This window comes from Gorilla gorilla, chromosome 10 (genome assembly GCF_029281585.2).
Source record: "Gorilla gorilla gorilla isolate KB3781 chromosome 10, NHGRI_mGorGor1-v2.1_pri, whole genome shotgun sequence".
Classification (NCBI taxonomy): domain Eukaryota; kingdom Metazoa; phylum Chordata; class Mammalia; order Primates; family Hominidae; genus Gorilla; species Gorilla gorilla.
Window position 1 is genome coordinate 32007501 of NC_073234.2, and position 22983 is coordinate 32030483.

A 22983-nucleotide genomic window follows, 5' to 3' on the forward strand; every position below is an offset into this window, starting at 1 on the left:
TGGAAGCAGAAAGTGAAACCAAATAATCTAATATTCAATACCTTTTTAAGGTAAAAAGAAGAAACTAAAATGAAGCCCCAAGATTAATTTTATAATTTACCAGAGATTATTTTCAGAAGAATTTAAAATGAAATAAATATCATGTTGTTTGTACTCATTTGAAAGAAAATTTTCATCACTTTAAAAGAAAATCACTTTCTGAACAAAGTAGTACATGGCATTCGCATATGCCTCCAAGCAGCTGGGAAAAATACGTAATTGTTTTAAATATCCTTACACAATGTATTGAACTATTAAGCAACCATGCCAGGCTTCAATTCCCTGACAATTCTTTCCATGGATAGTATTTTTTTAAAGACAATGAATACTTTTTGAGGAAAATGAAAATAAGTTTTAATTTCCAATAACCTAGGGTGGGTAGTAAGCCTAACAATAGGCAATACTTTACTTCAGTTTGTAAGAAAGAAAGAAAAAAGAAAACAACAGCTAAACAAACAAAACAAAGTTTCTAACAGGCTTGATACCTTTCCTCCGAATCACTCCACAAGAGCAAACTGCTCTCAGTTTAAATTATATGGCATGACAAGTTGTAACTTACATGTTGGTAATATGCTAAATGAGCTTTCAAAATGTTTGCTAATTCTTTACCTATACAGACATCACAGCAGACTGGATTTCATGTAAAATAAGCTAAGAAGGCAAAGTAAAAATGACCCACCTGTCCCTCCTGCAAATTTTGTAAGTTTTCATTCATAAATGGAATTTTCTCTCCAAAATTATACACTTCTGTTTCAATTTTCCACATATTGAACAGAATCATTAGCCACTGCTAAAAGAAAACTTATCTGAGGCTTTAAAATGATAGTGTCTTTTAAGAATCTGGGCCAACCACAATTCTGGCTATTGCTAGTCCCTATTCAATTTGATTTACAGTTGTTTTATTTTTAAGTTGTAATATTTATTTTTACATGGAAAACATTTGTCACCACTTCATATTTCAGAGACAAATTTAATATGCTTATCTTGGTTGAATTCTTTTAGAAGTTAGATGTATACAATCTAAAAGAAGATGGCACCTACTTTACAATCCTCTAACTATTTCTTTTTGAGTCTGGATACTGTTAGAAAGTTTACATCTTTATGTGGCTGTAAGCCAGGTCTGATAGGCAATGTAGTCTGCCAAAGGTGCTAAGTTTAATGCAGATAATGGTTGCTCAATCATTCTCTAAGTACTTAATTTTTATTGTGTTTGCATCAAGTAATTGTCTTCCACTGAATCCCATCCCTACCCTCATTCCTCCCCAAGAAATGGGTGGAAAGATTTTTAAGCAATGTTTCAAAGGCATGCTACTCCATTTCGGTTAGGCCCTCTGACCTGATGTAGATAACGCAAAGTTAAAAATATCTGCATTTTCCAAGGTTAGAGACAATGTACAGAAAGCATCTACTATAGTGATTAGCTTATATAAGCATCTTAATAAATGGTACTAATTATTATCATATTCAATATAGCCCAGCTCGATTTTTTACTCCTCATTGTACAATCATTCTTGTTGTGATCTTCTCTGTTTCTGTGCTTCTTTAACACTTTCTGTAGTTTATTGAAAGTGAATTATGGATAGTCTGTATTCCCTGCTAGTCTAAAAACCTGGAGGATTCATATTTTGTCTTATTTAGCTTTGCATAACACACAGTGCCAAGTAGAGTGTCTTGCTCGCAGTAGACATTTATTAAATGCTGATCAAATTGATTTGAATTATACGAAGAAGCTACAGTGCTAAAGAAAATATTTAGAATGAAAATTTTAAATCTAAGTTATTGATAAAAATAAAAATCCAAGCATAGTAAAGTCAGATGTTTGTTGATAACATTTTGATATTTTAGGGCCGGCACGGTGGCTCACGCCTGTAATCCCAGCACTTTGGGAGGCCGAGGCAGGCAGATAACCGCTTCAACCTGGGAGGCAGAGGTTCCAGTGAGCCAAGGTCATGCCACTCACTGCACACTAGCCACTCATGCCACTCACTGCACTCTGCACCTGACAGGTGACAGAGTGAGATCCTGTCTCAAAAATAAAATAAAATAAAATAAAATTAGATATTTTTACATTATGCAAATATTTAAAAAGATTTATTACAGCATACTGTAAATGTTGATTTTGTCATCTGTCTTCATGAGTAGACCATAAGTTCTTACAGGCAGAACATATATTTTAGTATCTGCAGGGCACAGCCTAGCACACAGTAAGTACTTAAATGTTTACTGCATGAATGGCAAAATAGAAAAATAAGAAGAAATAGAAAGATTCAATGGACAGTTAATCTAAATAAAATTATCATTACTTAAAATCACTAGCTTTCTGTGACAAGTAAAGGAGATACAAAATGGAGGTCAATAGAATTTTAACACAAACTAGAATTACAACAGCTTCCTATAATATACAGACATTTAGAATTTTTACAAGGTTTATAGTGGTAAGAATGCTTAGGCTAGGCAGAGGATATTTATTAGTTATTACTATCAGATATCAAATAACACCTTTAAGAGTCTACTTATAGTGATGGAACATCTTAGGTGACATTTAAAAGGATGTAGCTTTTCCTAATTACGTCCTAAAATACTTAAGAAAACACTAAAAAGACAAAATCATGGCATCAAGTCTCAAATACACTAAAGCAAAGCATCTAGGTGGAACACCTACTAATTACAATTAGGCCAATTTTCTTGGCACTCTCAGGTTTTATCTCATGACAAAATCAACACCTAAAGTGGATAGGAAGACACTTTGTAGTTTTATCATGTTATGCCTACTGGTCTATACCCAGAGTGTATTTTAACCAAAGAAAAAGAATGCCCAAATGTTGATTGTTGAGGCAATTTTAGGTCAATTCTCAGACCTCCATCCGGTTCCCCAATTGCCATCTCACTCCCCATTTAGAAACAACATCTTTCAGAAACAAATAAGCAGAAGCTATAGGGGGGGACTACTGATTGCTCATTGCATACTGGCTGCTTCTCCCTCCAGAAGAAATGATCTGAAGATGGTGAGAGAAACATCCTAAATACATTGAATGCTGGGACTTTTAGACTGTTGTGTATTATATCTTCTCAGAGTTTCAAAGGACCAGGCAGGAGGTAAAAGAGAAATCACCACTCAGTTAAAAACTAAAAATCATATTGGAATCTGGGCAATTAACTTCCTTTCTAGATGTGAATCTGAGAAGGAGATTTTGTTGTCATTGTTGCCATGCTATTTTTTTGGTCAGAGGGTGTGTCTAAGGACAATCCACTCATCCTATATTCTGAGAGTCACTGAGTTTAGAAAGTACTCCATTTAATGATTTGTAAAGAGAGGTAAAAAGAAACAAAACATTAAGCACCAAGAATTACTGTGGAATAAGGGAAAAATAATTACCAACCTGGAAGCCCAAAGGAAGAATATGTTTTTAAAATTGATTTCTTGTAAGACTCAAGAGAACATTTCTGGAACCTGTTTGCTATGTTCAATAAAATGCAAAAAGAAATGCTTCATGAACCTCCATGGAGCAGGATAATCAGCCTACAAGGAAAAGGGTGAGGTACAAAAGAGGGACAGAAAAGCTAAAAGAGAATTTCAATAAAACTTAAGGTGTAACAGAAAAATTAAGCCACACACTTTAAAAGGTACTGAGAATACTAAACTCTAGTAATGGTAATACTGAAGCAGGAATGAAGTGACAGGGAGGATGGGCTGAGAAGCTGTCATAAAATGTACAGGATGAGGACAAACAGATGAAAAGTATGAAAGAGAACATGATAGTTTATAAGACCTATTATGGAGCTTCAATATGTAACTAACTAGTGGTCCTGAATAAAGAATTACAACATAGTAAACAGAAGCAGTAAATAAAAATATAACAGAAAAATTGACTGTTTGACCTACATATTCAGAATTGATTGACTTTACTAACTTCAAGATAAAATGATAAATGAGACCCACAAAACTCATATTGAAAACTTCTGAATTGCAAAAGAAACAAATAATAATTTAGAAACTCAAGTATCCAAATAGTGGGAAAAAAGGAAAAGAAGGGATTTTCACCAAAGAAAAATGTATCCAGCTAGCTTCAGACACTAACTGTAAATATTTCAAAAAAAGAAAAATAAGAATTTTAAAAGGATGATATTGTGAACCAAGAATTTCTTATCTACACAATGTATTTTCTTATGTAAAAACCATTTAAGGATGGTTTGTATGTATAAAAGATCAGCAAAATGAACATTTATGTATCTTTACAAAACAAATGACTTGAAAGATTGCTCTAAATTAATCTAAAAGAATCAGATTTTAAAACCCAAACATGGGAGGGTCATGGCACAAAAGGATTGGGAGTTTTGCCTTTATCTATTTGGATCAAAATTTTAGGTGCAATCTTAGATATTTCATCAAGCAGTAGAGTATTTCTGTAATCCAGTGATTTCATTTGATTCTCTTCAACTCCGACCACTTCCCCATCACCAGGAAATATATTTCTCATGTCTCATTGCAAACCTCACAGTTCAGATGGAGCCTCTTGTTAGGTCCAATGACCTAGGAAACTAACTAGCACTTGCGAGATGTCCAAAATATCATACAGTTGGCCCTCTGTAACTGTAGGTCCCATATCCATGGATTCAGCCAACTACAGATAAAAAATATTCGGAAAAAACTGCATTTGTACTTAACATATACAGACATACTCTTGTTGTTATTCCCTAAACAATATAGTATAACAACTATTGCCATTGTATTTGGTATTACAAGTAATCTAGAGATTATTTAAAGTATGCATGAAAATGTGCATAGGTTATACACAAATACAACACCATTTTATATCAGTGACTACAGCATTTGCTGTTTTGATATTTGCAGGAGGTCTTGGAACCAATTCTACATGGATACTCTGGGACAACTGTATTTACATGGCTGAGAATTATGCTTGATAGTTTCTGTTTGCTATCTATATATGGCAATATATTGTCAACTTTTTAAAATCATTTATTTCTCTCATTAATGAGGCCTTTATCATGACTAGATTTGTTTTACAGATTAGGAAATTTAGGATGCTTGGCCAACTTTCTCAAGACACCACATTAAGTAAGAAATAAATTTGAACTTACATTTTCTGACTTCAAATCAGATACGTGCTCCATATCTTGCCTAACATAGGACTGCTTCATAGATTTTTAGAAAATGGTAATTTGTATTTTTTTTTGGTTGTATCCCATCATTTGAGTTGAAAAAAGGAAACAATCTTCATGTCACTTAATACTTCAATCAGTTTAACCTTATTGTTCAACTCTCAAGTGTACAATTATTGTGCATAATGGTATTAATATGTAAAAAATACTTTTCTAATATTCAGTTGATATGACAGTAGGTTCCAAACTGCTTTTTTGACATCTGTTTGATTACTCTGAATCAGATAGTTTAGCATTACATTTTTTGGAAAGAAATTTGAGGACCCTTAGTTTCAGCTACAGTAAAGCTTTTTTTAAAACAATAAATTTTGATATAATTTCAAACTTACAGAAAAATTGCTAAAACAGTACAAGAAACTCCTATATACCATTTACCCAAATTCAACAATTATTTGTATGCTGCCTCATTTACTTTATAAATCTCTGTCTCCCTCTTCATATGTATACATACATGCAAATTTTCCTTTAAATATTTGAGAATACATTGGAGACACTGTGCCCCTCTACCCTTGAATAGTTTATCATGTGTTTCTGGGAAAACAAGAGCAAAAAATGAAATCTCTATGTTCTCTGAAGTAGTTAAAACCCAATTATAGAAATCAGAAAAACTTAACATCCATAAAATACTATTATCTAATTCACAGTCCATACACAAAATTCATCAATTGTCCCATTAAGATCCTTTATAACCCACCCCATTCTGTCTCCATCCAGGATATAATTCAGCATCAGGCACTGCATTTAGTTATCATATCTCTTCTTTTCTTTCTTTATGGAGAAGCTTGAAGTCCAAAACACATTTCTTCTTACGGCCAGTAAAGTTTGGAGGCAGACCAGTTGTTCACCATCCTGGTTTACATTTAGACTTATCTGGGGAAATCTGCAAAGCCGTTTTACTATTCCCACACTACCCTTGCTGACTCAGAATCCCAGGGAAGGAATTGCCCCAGAACTGATATTTGTTTTTTTTTATTCTTCAAAAGATCTAGTCATTCTGATGATCAGCTAGCTTTGAAATCCCTGAGGTCAACCAATGATAAACTTGGAGAAGAAGAGCAACACTGCTGAGGCTAGCCAGAGAGGCAATATTAGAGAGAGAGAGAGAGAGAAGAAAGATGACAGGAGAGAAGACGAATGACAGAGAGGAATCAGAGGCATGTCATAGAAGGTGGAAGTTTTCCAGTAGGTACTTAAGAATATTTACCCCAAAACGACCACTAGTAAAGACAGCTCTGGAAAGATTAAAACAGAGACCCTTTTGGCTTTCATAATTTTAAGATATCTGTAAGCAGCTTGTTTCTTGAACAATTACAACCTATTTGGCAAGAAAACATTTCTGTAACCATGTAAATCTGAAGAACAAAATTAGTGTAATTACCTTCTCATCACCTTTAATATATGAAAATTCATCATAAATCTGCAAGAGTACAAAGTATTTCCCCAATTTGCTTGACATCACCTTTTTGGAGGCATGCCTGTTAGTTAACACATCCACTTCACTGCCTAAGTGACTTTAGAAGTTGCATTAAATTCTGAAAAACTGCACCATATAACTCAGGTAAATTTTGGTAAAGACATTCATAAGGGCAAAATTATAAAGAAATATCTTTTCTCTAACTGTTTTTAGTTTAGGATTACATATAAGCAAAGAACAGCTAATACTACCAACAAAGTCACATAAGACTATAAAATGATGAGCAGAATTATACATGAACCATACAAGTGACTAATGAAGAACCATATAAATTGCCAATAGCAATGAAGATGATGGTTAGCCAGATCAAAAAAGATGTATTCTGAGGCAAAAATATACAATGTTGAGACCTTTACTCCTAAATACATAACTGTCTTCACTAGAAGATACAAATATCAAATTTTAAAAACTTGTTGTATTAAAAGCTCTTCCTAAATACTCTTTGAGTTCCTATAATTTAAAAAAATTCCATAAAGTTAAAAAAAGGAAAATCTTAAAGCAATAGTTCAAAGATCCAAGCCACCTTTGTTTTTCCTCCAATAAGAAATACTAGACTTGTTCCTATAGAGCCCAGTCATACAAAATATTAAAAAATAGGGCTGGTATACTGGATTATCTCCATAATTGCTGCTTAAGGAAAATATACAGTTTTATACTTTTAGGAGTCTATTGTGTTTATGTTATTACCATATGATATGACAAAGTGAAAATTAAGAAGCAGCTTTAGGTTGGCTGTGCTCAGCTGGGGTGGTTTTCTATTTTTTGTACTATAGCTGAGGTTATTCATGTGCTTGCATTTAGTTAGGTCTCTGCTGGGCATGGACTATCTAAGATATCCTCATCTTCCAGGGTCTTTCCTCCATAAAGTTGCCCTTTAGTTCAACCTTCTTTATAGCATGGCAGCTGGCTGCCAAGAAGAACCACGCTAAGAAGACAAGTCCCAGTGTACAAGTATTTATTTGTCAAGCTTCTGCTTGCATCACACTTGCCACTGTCCCGTTGGGCAAAGCATGTCACATGGCCAAGCCTAGAATGGGAAAGAACTATACCAGAGTGTGAATACTATGAGACATAGTGCTTTAGAAGCCATCAGTGTAACAGCCTGCCAAGCAGAAGGGTTTTAGATGCATTTCTGTCCGTGTTGGCTAATAATTTGCATCTGATTATCCATCTTCAAATATTGCAACTCTAGACAAGGATAAAGCAAGAAACAAAGAAGATAGGTATATATTCATAAAAGTGCTTAGAAATATCCATCGAGATATATAGATTTTGTGGCTAAATATATTAATTACTCTAAATGGAATCACATATTATTTGATTAGCCAAGATTAGAACTGATAGTTGAGCTGTTTTTAATATGTTGACTACTAAAAGTAATAGCACAGCTAATATCAGAGTGTAATAAAACAGAAACATTAGGCTAGGACATAGGATCACATAAGTGTCATCAAACTATGTGCCTGTAAGGGTATCATTTAAGTTCTTTAGGCCTCAGTTTTTTATATATTAACACAAATGTCTTAAACTATATTTTTTCTTAGCATTTTTTCAGCTCTAAAATTTGCCACATCTTTAAAAATTCTTTAAGTATTATTAGCAACACAAACACACACACATACAATGTCACCCAAATTCCCTCATTAATCAGTTAGCTATGCCAGGGATTGTGAGAAATATGTAAACGTTAATTTGTGGTTATTAAAGATTTAATTCAACTAATTGGGCCCTGTTAGTTACCTATTAAAATCTCAGTCACAACCGATAACATGGTCAAGAGGGTGTTTCCATGGTCTAGGTTCCCCTGGATATTACCAGATAGCATTGTGATTAGAAATAAACAATAAACAAGGTTTTTATTGGGGGGGGAGGCTAAGGATACTCTGTATAAATGTGTAAATATTATAATTAAAAGAAGAAAAAGGGAGGTTACAATGTCTTAATGTACTGGGAGCTAAGGAGTGCTTGTAATCTCTGGTCATCAGAGATGGTGTACAAGAAATGTTTCTTACTTTAGAATTCTTCTTCCCAGATTTTTATCCTTTTCAACACAATGAGGCGACTGAAGCAACAGAATATTCATAACTCCTCCTCCTCCTCTGCCCCTATTAATTCTTTCCCCCTCCAGCCATTTAGTTTAGATTTTCTTTTACTCTTACAGACAAACCACCCGAAGTTTACAGCAATCTAAGGCATTAGCTGTGTCTACAGATGAGCTGATACTTGCAAGACAGAACTTTTGTCAGATCCATAAATTGCTTTCTATTGTTCCTTTCTCTAGTGCTCATATTTTTGCCCTTGGACATTGCTAAATTGTTATTCTACTTCCCATTTGTATATATGGCATCTCCAAATAAGCTAGTTCATTCCCCTCCTTTCCTACCTCCTTATATGCCATATCCTTCATACTAACTGGTCCATCCTTCTGAGAAGGTAAGTTCTACATGACATATAGGCTTTATGGAGTACTGAAATATGCTTTGCATCCACAGTGGAATTTCCATGCAGGATTTTTTTTTTGTCTTGGCTCATTGATTATTAAATCAAGTTTTCTGTGTCCTGAATTGAGTCTTCTACTTCTTTTAGGTTGATCTTGCTGTGAAGTAAATACTGTATAGAGTTGTCTGAAATAACTTTCTAGGATGATAGGCATGTTCTCAATCTGCATTGTACAATACTCTAGTCTCTAGCCACATGTGGATGTTGAGCACTTGAAATATATTTTGTGTGACTGAGAAAGTGAGCCTGTATTTTAATTAATTTTAAATTAAATAATTATGTATGACTAATAGCCACCATGTACTGGTAGTGTAATGGCAGAGAGAGTAGTAATTTTGCATTTTAAGAGTTATTTTCTTGACTTCCTGACACAGATATTTTTTACACATGGAATGTCCAACCTTAGAAAATGTTACCCAGTCTAATAGATCTAGATCCAGATTTATCTTCTACAGAGTATCTTCTTGCCTTTGAGTCTGTACTGATCCTCTTTTTGTTGAAACATTAAGTGTACCTTGCCTCTGGCACTTAGAGCAGACTATTATGCATTGTAATTTATCTGCATCACAAAAGTGTGATTTTTCTCCATAATCAGATTTAAAACTCTTTGAGGTCAGAAACTCTAACATTTCTTTTGCATTCCTCTTGGCAACACAGCATATGCTGGGTACCTGGTTGTTGCTCTATAAGTATTTATTGCATGGATAAATAAAGTAGGTTACATCAGGGAGTATGGTGACTGGGCAGATGGTGTCCAAATGACAAAAGCCCCACTTCTTCCTGCTTGAAGTGATGGCATATTTTGATAAATTTCCCATAAGGTCCTAGAAAAGTATCTGAGAACTAGAATATGCAGTTAAGGAGGCTGGCAAGGAGAGAGCCAATTTCATGGAACTTGCAATGTGTAGTTATACAATTGCAGTATGTTGCATACAAGGGCCCCTCTGATTTCCTCCCAGTATAAAATACACTTCAGCAGAACAGAGTACTGGAGTGAAATTGTAAGCTTTCTCTCATGTGTGTAGAAAGCCACATGGTGGCTCCCACCACTAGTGATTTCAGATCTGTGTAATAGTTCTGGTTTGACTTTTTACAAGTTCTTGAAATTGTTGGCTATGTTATTCGTATATACTGTGTAGTCAAACTGTTAGTGTAAAGACTATTTTCCTGAACTTTCTAGAGCTGAGTAGGATAAGAAAACAAAATGATAAAGCAAGGAATACAAACAATGCAACACACTGCTAATGATTTTAAATCATGCTGACAAAAAGTTTCTGAATAGCTCATGAAATTCTTGATATGTTTGAAAAAATATACCATTTGAAGTAACAATACTGTGTCACTAACATTTTTGAAAATAGTCAACAATGTTTAGAATTTGTTTATACATATGGCATGCATTTTAGTTGTAACAGCCAGGAAAATCTCATTATTGTAGACTTCACTGGAAGATCTCTGAGGTCCCTTCCAGCTTTAAAATGCTGAATATAATTCAGAATTTATGATAATTTGAACTAGGCAAGGCTGAAATTTACTTTTGTATGATCTATGAAGCAAGGATTTGCTAATAGTGTAAACAAGATTGCTTGAGGCTTTTAACCAAGCCGTTTTTAAAGATTTTAACACGTTGTGTGATACAAATGGGTCTAATTTCAAATGATTCCCACCTATTTATTAAAGCACGCAATGAAAGACTGGTACTTAGAAGTGCTTTTATTAGCAGCCAAATGTACACTGTGAATTTGAAAATAATAAATCTGCATTTCTTATTATATAGTTTGTGTTTTACTTAATTCTGTTTGGTTTCTCTAATGGTAGAAGATATCAATGAAGGTTTTCTGTAATTAGAAATGACTACTGCAAATACAATTGTCTATTTCATTAGTTTATTTTTTCCCTTCTTACTTTATGCATTCTTTATCACCTTGATCTATTTAAAAATATATTTGTGAGGCACTGATATTTCACAAGCAATGTAATTACTCTTTGAGGAATAATTAAAAACTTAGGGCTTCTTAAATTTGGCTGTAATTCTGATATCTATTTACAATTATTCAAGAGTACAATGGATTAATATAGAAAGTGTAAGATTAGGTTGATTCCTGTAAAGCTTTAATTTTCTTCTTCAGCATGTTGTCATCATAATTTGTTTCTCTTGATTTTAAAACAATTCTCTGTGTACATAAAGGCTAAGAAATATTCTGTACTTTACTATGAAACTAAGATTCTACTCTAGGCAAAAGAGCTTGAAAATTTACTTCACTTACAAATAGCAAAAATCCTTCTAAAGGCCTGTAGAGATAATACATATAGTATAATTTACAAAAATGAATATAAAAAGATTTACTTTGTAAAATCTTATATACCATTTAGAATGATAATTTGAAATTGAAATTGAATTGAAAACACAATGTAGGAAATATTTGATATCACTTGCTGTATGTTGACAAAGCTAAAACACAAAATCATTTCTATTAGAAGATGTTTGTGTAAAACTCTTTATGGTTTCCCTTCACAAGTGTATTTTTAAAATGACACATTTTTGTAGCATGTAGGATGGTGGTATTTTATAACACCATTTTCTAGATTCTATAGTCCCTGTTTATACTAACAGAGAGTGATGCTATAATAAGAACAGTCACAATTTACTGTAAAACTTTTACATCATAGTCCTTTGAACATATAGAAAACTTTAAAAACATGTATTATTGTATACTTTAGTTAAATAATATTCACTAAATATCTAATGTGTTGCTTAAGCTGGCCTAAATATTCTGTACTATCATCCTTAATCCTCACAAAAACCTATGAAATAAGAACTATGATTGTCTCCAAGTTATAAATGGGGAAATTGAGGACTTGAAGGAGACAGTAACTTGCATAAGAAATTCACATGGTTGAGAAAGCATTTGAATGTACATGTTTGACTCTAAAACTTATGACTCTAAAACTCTTACCCCTCTAGTTTTTCTGAGTAAAGGGTTTTATTTTATTTTCTCATGGTGTCGCCCTAATCACCTTAATGCCTTAATATCTCCATATATTAAATACAAATTTCATTATTGTTGCTAAAGAATGGGAGCTCTTCTTTGAAAAGGGATGGAATTACTCTATTTGAAAAGGTGAAGAAAGTAGTCTAGGGTATTAAACGTTTTCAGTGGTGGCTTAACAAAACTTGAATACAGTTATTGCCAAGTTATTTTGCTCATCAATCCAAGTGGGTACTTTTGAAATCCCATCTGGTTGCATCTACTTCTTGTGTTCCATCTATTTTTCAATGTTAAAAATTTCATCTGAAATTCTTCATACCAATGAAATGATTTCTTCTATCTCATTCAATTCAGGACTTCTGCCCCATGCCAGTTGGTCTGAGATGGTAAGTTTCACTCATTACCTCTTAGCATAAAAGAAGTGCAATGATGTAGAAAATATAATCTGTTGAAGAAATATTGGTTGCTAGAGATTCCCATATATGAGGCTTAAATTTTAGTGATCTCAAAATCCTTCTCTGTTTCATCTTTTTCATTTTGCTTCCTAAAATGAGTATTACTTCAGATTTTGCAGTAAGTACCCACTAAATGCAGATAGCACCCAATTCAAAGCAATCTCGGTTTTGACGCTACCATTTTAAACCCAACAGTGTTTTGGTTGGGTGACCCCTAATAAGTGAAATTGCTAGGAATAATCAACACCAAATAAAACAGAAGGACTATAACTGCACAAGAAATAAAATGTGACTAAATAAAATTGGATATAGTATAAGATCTTATTGAAATATTCATCTATAATGTTCTATCCAGGAAAATTTGTCTTAGTAGAATAATCACCAAAAGCAAGCAATCAGAAAGTCTAAACATTAAGACATTTTTATATGAGCAAAACTGATTGATTAATCAGCTTTCTGTCATAAAACTTACTGATCAAAATTAAAATATTTTCAGTAAAAGAAAAATGGTAATTGACAAGAGGAAATTATTTAACTATAGTCTGTAAGAAGTTGACCATTGGATTAAATTGGTTCATGGATTTACTCTAAATAACCTTCCAATAAAGTTTACAAATATTTCAATAATGATACATTATTTTATCTTATTAAAAAATTGTTTTAGATAGGAGCTTGCTCTGTCACCCAGGCTGGAGTCCAGTGGACTGATCATAGCTCACTGCAGCCTCAGCCTCCTGGGCTCAACTGATCCTTCCACTTCAGCCTTCCAAATAGCAGGGATTACAGGTGCTCACCACCACACCCTGCTGAATTTTGTATTTTTTGTAGAGATGGGACCTTGCTTTGTTGCCCAGGCTGGGATAAAATACTTATTTTTATAAGTAGAGATTCAAAGTATCAAAAGCTGTAAAAGCACCAGGGTTGAAATATTTTGTGTTTTCCTCAAATCTATTGTCTCCATTCCTAAATCTATTTATGAAATGAATTCGATTATGATAAGATTTGTCCTATCAACTCATAGCGTTTTTGTGAAGATCGAATGAGATGATAACTACAAAAGTACTTTGTTAAATTTAAAGCATTATTTAGTGGTACTTATTATTTTGAACTGCCTGTTAAACATTCTTTGTTGAATGTATGACTGGCACAAATCAAACTTACGGCATTTTCCCAAAAAGTGAACCTCTCTCTATGACTTGCCCACCCTGTCAATGATACTACAATTCTAACGCTTCTTCAAAATTCAAGGGTTGAAACCTCAGCATTTCTTTTCTTTGTTTTATTTTAATTTTTTAATTTTTTTGAGTTCCTTTTAACTCCTTTTCTATCATGATTATACAAGCCAAATAGAGCCAAATAGTTTAATCAACCAGACTATATGTGATAACCAAATTGTTGTCAGATCTCAACTGCTACTCAGTTATAACTTTATCTCATTTTTATAATAGATGTATTTCTGAAAATGTGCAGAAATTGATTTTTTTACAAATGAAATTTTATTCTACATACAATAAAGTGATTTTAAGGAGTTCTATTTTGAAATTTTGCGTAGAGTGAAAAATTCATTATCACTCTAGATTTTTCTATATGTCATTAAAACATGACATGCAAATATTATTTTCCGTTTTCAAAGAAACTCTTGCAAAAGACATGCCAAATGTGGTTCATTGAAGACTCTCTTCTCTGGCAAAGCTAGCAATTCAATGACCCATTGAATTAGTGTCATTGTGGTTATGTGGTTTGGTTTTCTGCTTTATATTAAGCCCCAAAGCTTTAAATAAATGAGTGTGATTATTTGAAAGTTTTAAGCAATAGTAAAATAAGGGCAGAGAAGAAGGAACAAAGAGTTATCCTGTAATTTATATTTGAGACAGTATGGATGACATTTAAGATATAACTGTAAGAAGCAAATTATAGTGACCATAACTCATCTGCATGATCAATTTTATTTTCAGTGGGACTTGGAATAAAATAATATAACTCAGTAGAACAAATTTTGTTGCCCAGGATAACTGTTGAGAGTATTTGAATTCATTGCATGGGAAAGAGGCATCTTAAAATTTTTTAATGATAAAATTTTAAAAAATGGTAATCATGCACGTTATTAAAATTAGTGCAATAGAGTCATCTTAAGCATTGACTTTCCTATGGTAGGAAGTTTTTATTTGAAGAGTTTCTGAGGATTATTTTGTCGTCTCATATATTCCTTAAAAATTGCTAAGAATATCAGTGAAACCACATGATGCAATTATGATCAACTTAAATGACATGGTCATGGTTCAATGACAGAGGTTAATTGTGCATGTAAGCTTTCCTATGTAACTACTGAAATTAAAAGCTGATAGACCTAGGTTTTAATTTGCCCAGGTTTTAGGTATTTCTGTGTGTCTACTATAGTAGAAACAAAATTGACATGTGGAAAATATTACAATATATCGTAGTATAATTCTTTAAATATTTTAATAAAATCTGGGACTGGCCATACATTAAAATACAGTTCAAGCCTGTAATCCCAGCACTTTGGGAAGCCGAGGTGGGCAGATCACAAGGTCAGGAGATTGAGACCATCCTGGCTAACACGGTGAAACCCTGTCTCTATTAAAAATACAAAAAATTAGCCAGGCGTGGTGGCAGGCACCTGTAGTCCCAGCTACTTGGGAGGCTGAGGCAGGAGAAAGGCGTGAACCCGGGAGGTGGAGCTTGCAGTGAGTCGAGATTGCACCACTGCACTCCAGCCTGGGTGACAGAGCGAGACTCCATCTCAAAAAAAAAACAAAAAAACAAAAAAAAACAGTTCAAAATATATGAAGACATATAGACTAGCAGGACAAGCCATGTGCAATTAGGTTACAGCTTCTAAAATGAAAAATGAAATTGTATGGATTTCCACATTTCTCTAGGAAGAAAAAAAGCAGCAAATAAAATTAGAACAAAAATTTTGTATTACTCACCCAAAGCCACTGTGGACCAAGTGGCATCAGAGTGGTACAAGCAGCACCTGAATCCTTAATGCCTAGAGTAGGTATGGAAAGAGACTAATTCACTGGCTAATAACATTAATATCTGAACTTGTCTTAAGAGATAACATACATTAGCATGTTGAATCACACTGTTATTTTCAAACTGTAGGGTTCAAATAGACAGTGATGATAATGAAGTTTAGCTCAGTCCCAGAAAAACACAGATATTTTTTCACAAAATGGTTGAAGGTTTTATGACTAAAATTATGCTGAAATGTGTTTTTTAAGTTTAAGTGATCAATTCTTCTATGGTTAGTGACTGCATAGTCTGGATTTTCCAGTTCAGTTTAGATTTCATAAAAATGTTCTTTTTAAAATAAAGGTAATTCAAAAGGTAATTCCCTTTTGAATTATTTTTGTGTAATTAACTTCACAAATGAGAAAGAAGAAAAAAAGTCTATTATCAAACCACATATTTTGGTTTTAGGGCCAGAATACATGAATATTTTATCCGCAGCCTAACACCATATTATTTTAATATTGTTTTCATTAATTATTGACATATATAATACCCCTTAAATATTGAAGAAACTATAATCTCTAAAGTCTTGAGCTATTATTTTCTGTTTGTAAACAAGAAATGTTTAAAATCTGAATTTAACCTAAACCAACCGGGCACAGTGGCTCACACCTGTAATCCCAGCATTTTGGGAGGCCAAAGTGGGAGGACCACTAGAGGCCAGGAATTCAAGACCAGCCTTGGCAACATGGCGAGACTCTGGTCTCTACTAAAAATTAGCCAGGCATGGTGGCACGTGCTTGTAATCCCAGCTACTCAGGAGGCTGAGGCAGGAGAATCACTTGAACTCGGGAGGCGGAGGTTGCAATGAACCAAAATTGTGCCCCACAATTTTGTGCTCCCACAAAAAAGAAAGAAAGAAACAAAAGGAAGGAAGGAACGAAGGAAGAAGAAGGAAGGAAGGAAGGAAGGAAGGAAGGAAGGAAGGAAAGAAGGAAGGATGGATCACCTAAACAAGGTGGGTGGGATGAAAAACATTTGCATTTTTCAGTCTTCAGTGATATCTTTTCTCTTTTCCTTCAAAACTTCTCTTCCTATGTTCCTTATGCCTTTTATTCCACAGGACTAGAAAGCAAGTGCTGATGTTACTTTCTATCTGTCTGTCTGCCCTTTTGTCATTGTTCTCATTCAGGCTCTTGGTATTCTTCAAGAGAACTATTAAACTCTGCGCTTTCTCGGCCAGGCACGGTGGCTTCTGTCTGTAATCCCAGCACTTTGGGAGGCCAAGACCAGCGGATTGCTTGAGCCCAGGAGTTCGAGACCAGACTGGCCAACATGGCAAAACCCCCTCTCTACGGAAAACACATAAATTAACCAGGCGTAGTGGTGCACACCTGTAATCCCAGCTACTCTGGTGGCTGAAGCACCCGAATCGCTTGAACCTGTGAGGCAGAGATTGCAGTGAGCGGAAATGGCTCCACTGCACTCCAGCCAGGGCGACAGAGGCAGACTCAAAAACAAATGAACAAACAAACAAACAGCTTTGTGCTTTCCACTTTCACTCTTGCTCCCATTCCCCAATTTATGAACTATTTTGCTACCAGAATTATCTGTCTAAAATCTGAATCTGATCTGATTACTTCCTCTTTTATTACCTTTCAATACTGCTCTCAGGTAAATGATCACCCGCCCCAGACTTAGCTCCAATGACTCCATGCCTCACAATGAATAATCACAGCGAGTTATATGGCCCTCCATCATGAGTCCACACCACCTTTGGTGTGTATCCTCCTACCATATTATGCCATTTGTTAAGAAGCAGGGATTTGTCTTTTAATGAGCTTCTTTCTCTATCTCTTGCAAATGTGAACCGGCCCTGGAATTTTTCATAAGCCCCTCTAGGGAAATTCTTTAAGGGGAAAAAAGAGGGGTTAGCACTATCTATAGGCACTTGCTGTGTGTGAACTTCTTTACATGATTTTGCTTAAGACCTCACAGCCACTTCATGGCCCAGGTATAATTTTTATTTTGTGAATAAAAAGACTAGAGCTCAGAGAGTCTATCTACATTGTCAGAGGTGATACCTTTGTTTAAAAAGTAGAGCCTAGAATCAACCATTTGATTTCTAGAATCAAAATCTTTGCACAGTACCTCACCCAGGTTCTAGATCTGTGATCTGGGCCAGGAGCTGCCATTGGGCACATTAGGTTAGTGTATCCTCCTGTGATTTAATCACAACACAAAATAGATTTTGGTCTTTGAGGATTGCCACAATGACTTCTCACTACCCCCACAGGCCACAATGGGCCAACAGCCTCCACACTTTGTACTCTGATATTTTTGCTCAAAGGTGCACTAAATCCCAGTAGAGCCCCTCTACATGAATCTTGGGCTAGATCCTGTGCGGGTCCACGTTCACAGGGCAACCCACTTGGAGTAGTAGGCTCCAATTCACAAGTCAAACACATATCACGGGAAATATCAGTAATTGTACAAATTTCAGGATCCAGAGAAAACAACGTATGATCCTTTGAAAACCATTTTTTGAAAAATGCAATGTATATAACTTCAAAACTTTATGCAGAGTATTTGGCTAAAAAATATGTGGACAGTAGATTTAATTTATAATGTTAAGACAGCTTTATTTATTCATTGTTTTGAGAATGGACATGAATACTTTGACATGAAGATGGCCAGGACATGGCAAAATGAGGTTAGACGGAGAAAAAGCACTGTGCCCATTCCTTTGTCAAATGTAGGATCCACCATGTTGCTTTTGCAAAACGAGGTTAGAAGGCAAAAATGAGGTTAGAAGGACGGAGAAAAAGCATTGTGCCCATTGCTTTGCCAAATGTACTTGAAAAAGAAAAGAATTTCCCAAGGCCCCTATCTCTATGATAGAAATCTATGAGTTTGGGAAAGAGTTACGTGAGTAAAGATCATAGTTATCTAGCAGGAAAACTACTTGTCACCAAAAATAAATAAATAAATAAATAAATAAATAAATAAATAAATAAATAAATAAATAAATACAGGTATACCCAAACAAAAACATTGTGTTTTAGTCTATTAAGGAGAATTTCAATGAAAGTTTATGATTGATTGGTTGTCATAATGGAAAATAGTTTCCCTGATTTTGCCTTATTTTCCCACTCTCCCCATCTTTTTCCTTGTCTCTTGATTTTTTTTTTTTTTTTTTTTTTTTTTTTTGAGACAGAGTCTTGCTCTGTCACCCAGGCTGGAATGCAGTGGTGTGATCTCAGCTCACTGCAACCTCCCCATCCCGGGTTCAAGCAATTCTCCTGCCATAGGCTCCTGAGTAGCTGGGACTACAGGCCTGTGCCAGCATACCTGGCTAATTTTTGTATTTTTAGTAGAGATGGGGTTTCACCATGTTGCCCAGGCTAGCCTCCAACTCTTGGCCTCAAGTGATCCTCCTATCTCAGCCTCCCAAACTGCTGGGACTATAGGCGTGAGCCACCATGCCCAGCTATCTCTTGATTTTTAACATTCTCCTCTAATCCCTTGTACCTAAAAATTACAAAGTTCGTGACACATAACTTGGAAATTTTAAAATTCTATGGGTACTAGTACTGTTACATTTATTTTAGAACTGAAATGGAGTTTCCCAGAGACTCCCTGTGTTTCACAGTAAATAATGTGTTAAACAAAATAACCAGTCAGAATATATTCAGCCAGATTTCATGCAGGTCTGGGGTGAATTTTAAATTTTTCTCATCTCTAGCTTATTTAATTTTCTAGTATTTGACCTTCCTAAAAGCAGGCAACTGTTAACTTAATGCTAATGGTGAAAGCGAAAGCAACATGGTGGATCCTTCATTTTATTCTACTTTACCGCCAATTTGTGTAACTGGGAAGGACGTAAGTTTTTGCTCTCTGAAAAAAGAAAGTATTTATCACATCTCCTCCCTTGCACAGAATGAGTAAGAATTTATATTGGGAATAAAAGGATAGTAGCTGTTTCTTTCACTTGCTACTTCAGTGGAAGAAAGTAGGCAGGTAAAATCTTTTACCAGGTGGTCTGGTAAAAAATTATTGTCTTTATTCCATGCACATATACAAAATACTATATATATATATAGTATTATATAATATATATTATATAATATATACAATATATATTATATATATTGTATATATTTATATATTATATATATTATATATAATATATTATATATATTTTGTATATGTATATATTATATATATTATATATAATATATATACAATATTTTGTATATGTATATTTTATATATATTTTGTATATTATATATAATATTTTGTATATATACAATAATATTATATATTATATATATAATATATTATATATAATGATATATATAATATATAATAATATATATTATATATTATGTAAAATATATATATAATATATATAATTATATATAATATAATTATATTATATATAAATATATTATATTATATATATATATTTTTTGAAACAGGGTCTCACTCTGTCACCCAGGCTGGAGTGCAATGGTGTGATACTGGCTCACTGCAACCTAAGCCTCCTAGGGTCAAGTGATTCTCTCTTCTCAGCCTCCCATGTCTGGGGCTACAGACATGTGCCACCACGCTCAGCTAAGTTTTTTTTTTTTTTAGAGATGAGATCTCACTGTGTCACCCAGACTGGTCTCAAATTCTTTGACTCAAGGGATCAACCCACCTTGACCTCCCAAAGGGGTAGGATTACAGGCATGAGCCACTGTGCCTGGCTGCATGTAATAAAAAAACTTACCAACTTCAATATACTCACAATTCTTATTTATATACAAACTACTTGTAATATTTTTTTCTTCTAGTGTGACTTGAGATTCTCTTTCATTGATAGGACTTAATAATCACAAAAATTAAGTCACATATTTTGAATTATTTCAAATATGTGTGAGGACAAGTATATGTAGAGGGGAAGAACTTCTGAAGTTGATATTTTATAATACTCAGTGAAATGATTCACACACACATATATAATACATAAACGTCCATATTAGTAGAATATTTCCATATATCTTATACAGATGTTGAGCTATTTATTGACATGTGTGTGGAGAGGACTAAGACAAGTTTCCTGGTGAACTATGTTGATATTGGGCTATTCCTATACATAGTAATATTGCAGAAGAAAAGTGGGGAATAGAGGTGGCAGATGGCCAATTATAATACCAAATTTACATAATAAGGACAGGATTTGATTGGCCAGTAATGTAGCACACAGTCTTTTGTAGCGTATTATGTTAACATTAAGATAAATGTATGACAAATAAAAAATTAAATGATTTAAATAATTTGTGTCCAAATCAGCATTAAAATACGGTTGCCTTTAATAAAATACTATTTTATGATCCACTCACACAGACTTTCTGTATCCAAATCATCCAGAAGATACCAACTCTTCTTATGGAACAAATCAATTTTAAACTCTTTCTTACAAAATTTATAATAAAATAAAGCTATCAGAATAATGGTATAAATTATTAGATAACTATGAATATATATAGATATTTCATTACAGGTAGAGGCAGTTTGTGGGGACTTTAAACACAGAGATATTAGAAGTCCAGGACAGGATTTTTGTATTTAGAGAAATGTTTGTTTTATGTGTGTGTGTTTTTTTTTATGATGGGAATAGGAGGAAAGTACTCAATAGACTAGGACCTCTAATATGAAATTTACCAGCAGTGTAAATAACTATTCCCAGAACAACTTTAGATCTAGAATTTAATGTCATATCATAAGAGCTTCTTTACTTTTGTAGGCATGTTATTATTTCCCCATATGTTGAACTTTCATATAGTCAGTTTCTTTTAGGAAGAATAATGCTATATTGTGTTATTTATATGTCAGAGGGAGATGGATACATTTAACTGATATTATGGAATAGATATATAATCACTATTGTCACCTATTTTAATGTACTTTTAAAGAAAATCAATTTTATTATTTATAACATACATGAGTGCATTCTCTATTTCAAATCTGTAACATTGTGTGTGACCACTTTCTATTATTCTGATTATCTAAATTAATTTTAAAAATCCATCATCATATATATAGTTACTTAAGTATTTGCCTTTGTTTCTTTGCTGAGCATATATATATATAATATTTTTGAAAGAGCTGAATTTAGATTTTTATTATGCTTTTGCTACCACTGTCTTGAATTTTATTTGTAGAGTGCAAATATGAAGTCCTAAATGAGCTTGAATTAAGTTACACTATGTTTTTCATTAAATAGATTTTTTAAAAGAATAGGCTTTGGGGAGACAATAAATATACAATATTATAAAATTGTATTTTGCTTTTAACTTGAAATAAAAGTTTAATCCTGAATGGTGGAAATGGTACCTGAAATTTTTCCCTCAATGTTTTAACAGATGAGACTCTTATCTGTTATAAATTCTGGATTGTGGTTGTCACCAACTTTGTGAAAGAAAAAAGAGCATTGCATTAGCCAATGATTCTTTGTCAAGTTACACTATAAAGTATTATTGCATTTTGCAACCATTCACTGATATTAAAAGCTGGGATTTTAAAGAAAAGCTTTAGATTCACGGCCACCAAACATAAGGATTATCAAATTTGGGGACATTGTATGAGAGAAGCCCAGGTAGGCAGTTTCTTTCTATTCTCATTCTTACCTTGAGGAAAAAAATTTAGTCATTAATATGCAAATATTCCCCTGACTTTATTTTATTTTTAACTTATTTCTAGTTTCCCGGTTTTTCTCTGGGATTAAACTCTATATTAATAAGTTTTTATGCTTTATTAAACTATTTATTATTGAAACTATATTAATACATTTAATATGAAAAATTAAAATCAAAATCTCTTCAACTGAACTAAAGTAGAGAGCTGATTTGAATATCTAGCTATTCAGGAAACACACATACACACAAATCACATTTTACTTAAAAAAACCTAATAAATTTTTGCAGTTGTTTGTTTTTTATATTTTGGTCTTGAACAATTTAAAGTCTGTTGATTTATTTGTTATACTAGTTGGTAGACTGATCATTCAGGCCACAACTTATTCTAAGCATCCTTAAATAAGATTTATCAAGAACAACCATGGATATAAAAGTAGAAGTATTTTTTTTCCCTTAAGGGATTTCAAATCTAGCTGTAGAGAAAAGTATTACATATGGAAACCAAGAAGAACTATTTTGGGCGATGGTGCCCCAAACACAGCTTCTTCTAAAGGAAACATCACTGGGCTAGCCCCTCATGGGGGCTGCTTCTTCCCAGGCTGCCATCTTCTGAATCAGGAATGGTTGGAATGAATGAACTCTTGATCTTAGAGAAGCCAAATCACAGATTTGCCAGCAGCCAG

The 22983-nt window shown here is 33.7% G+C and overlaps 1 long non-coding RNA gene across 1 annotated transcript in view; it reads left to right on the plus strand.

Moving 5' to 3' along the window:
- Positions 1-22983, plus strand: part of LOC134756554 (uncharacterized) — a 94926-nt gene that overhangs the window by 44859 nt on the left and 27084 nt on the right. The window contains exon 2 of the long non-coding RNA XR_010129306.1: positions 12538-12569. This is a non-coding gene — a long non-coding RNA (uncharacterized lncRNA). The remainder of the gene's footprint in view (positions 1-12537; positions 12570-22983) is intronic.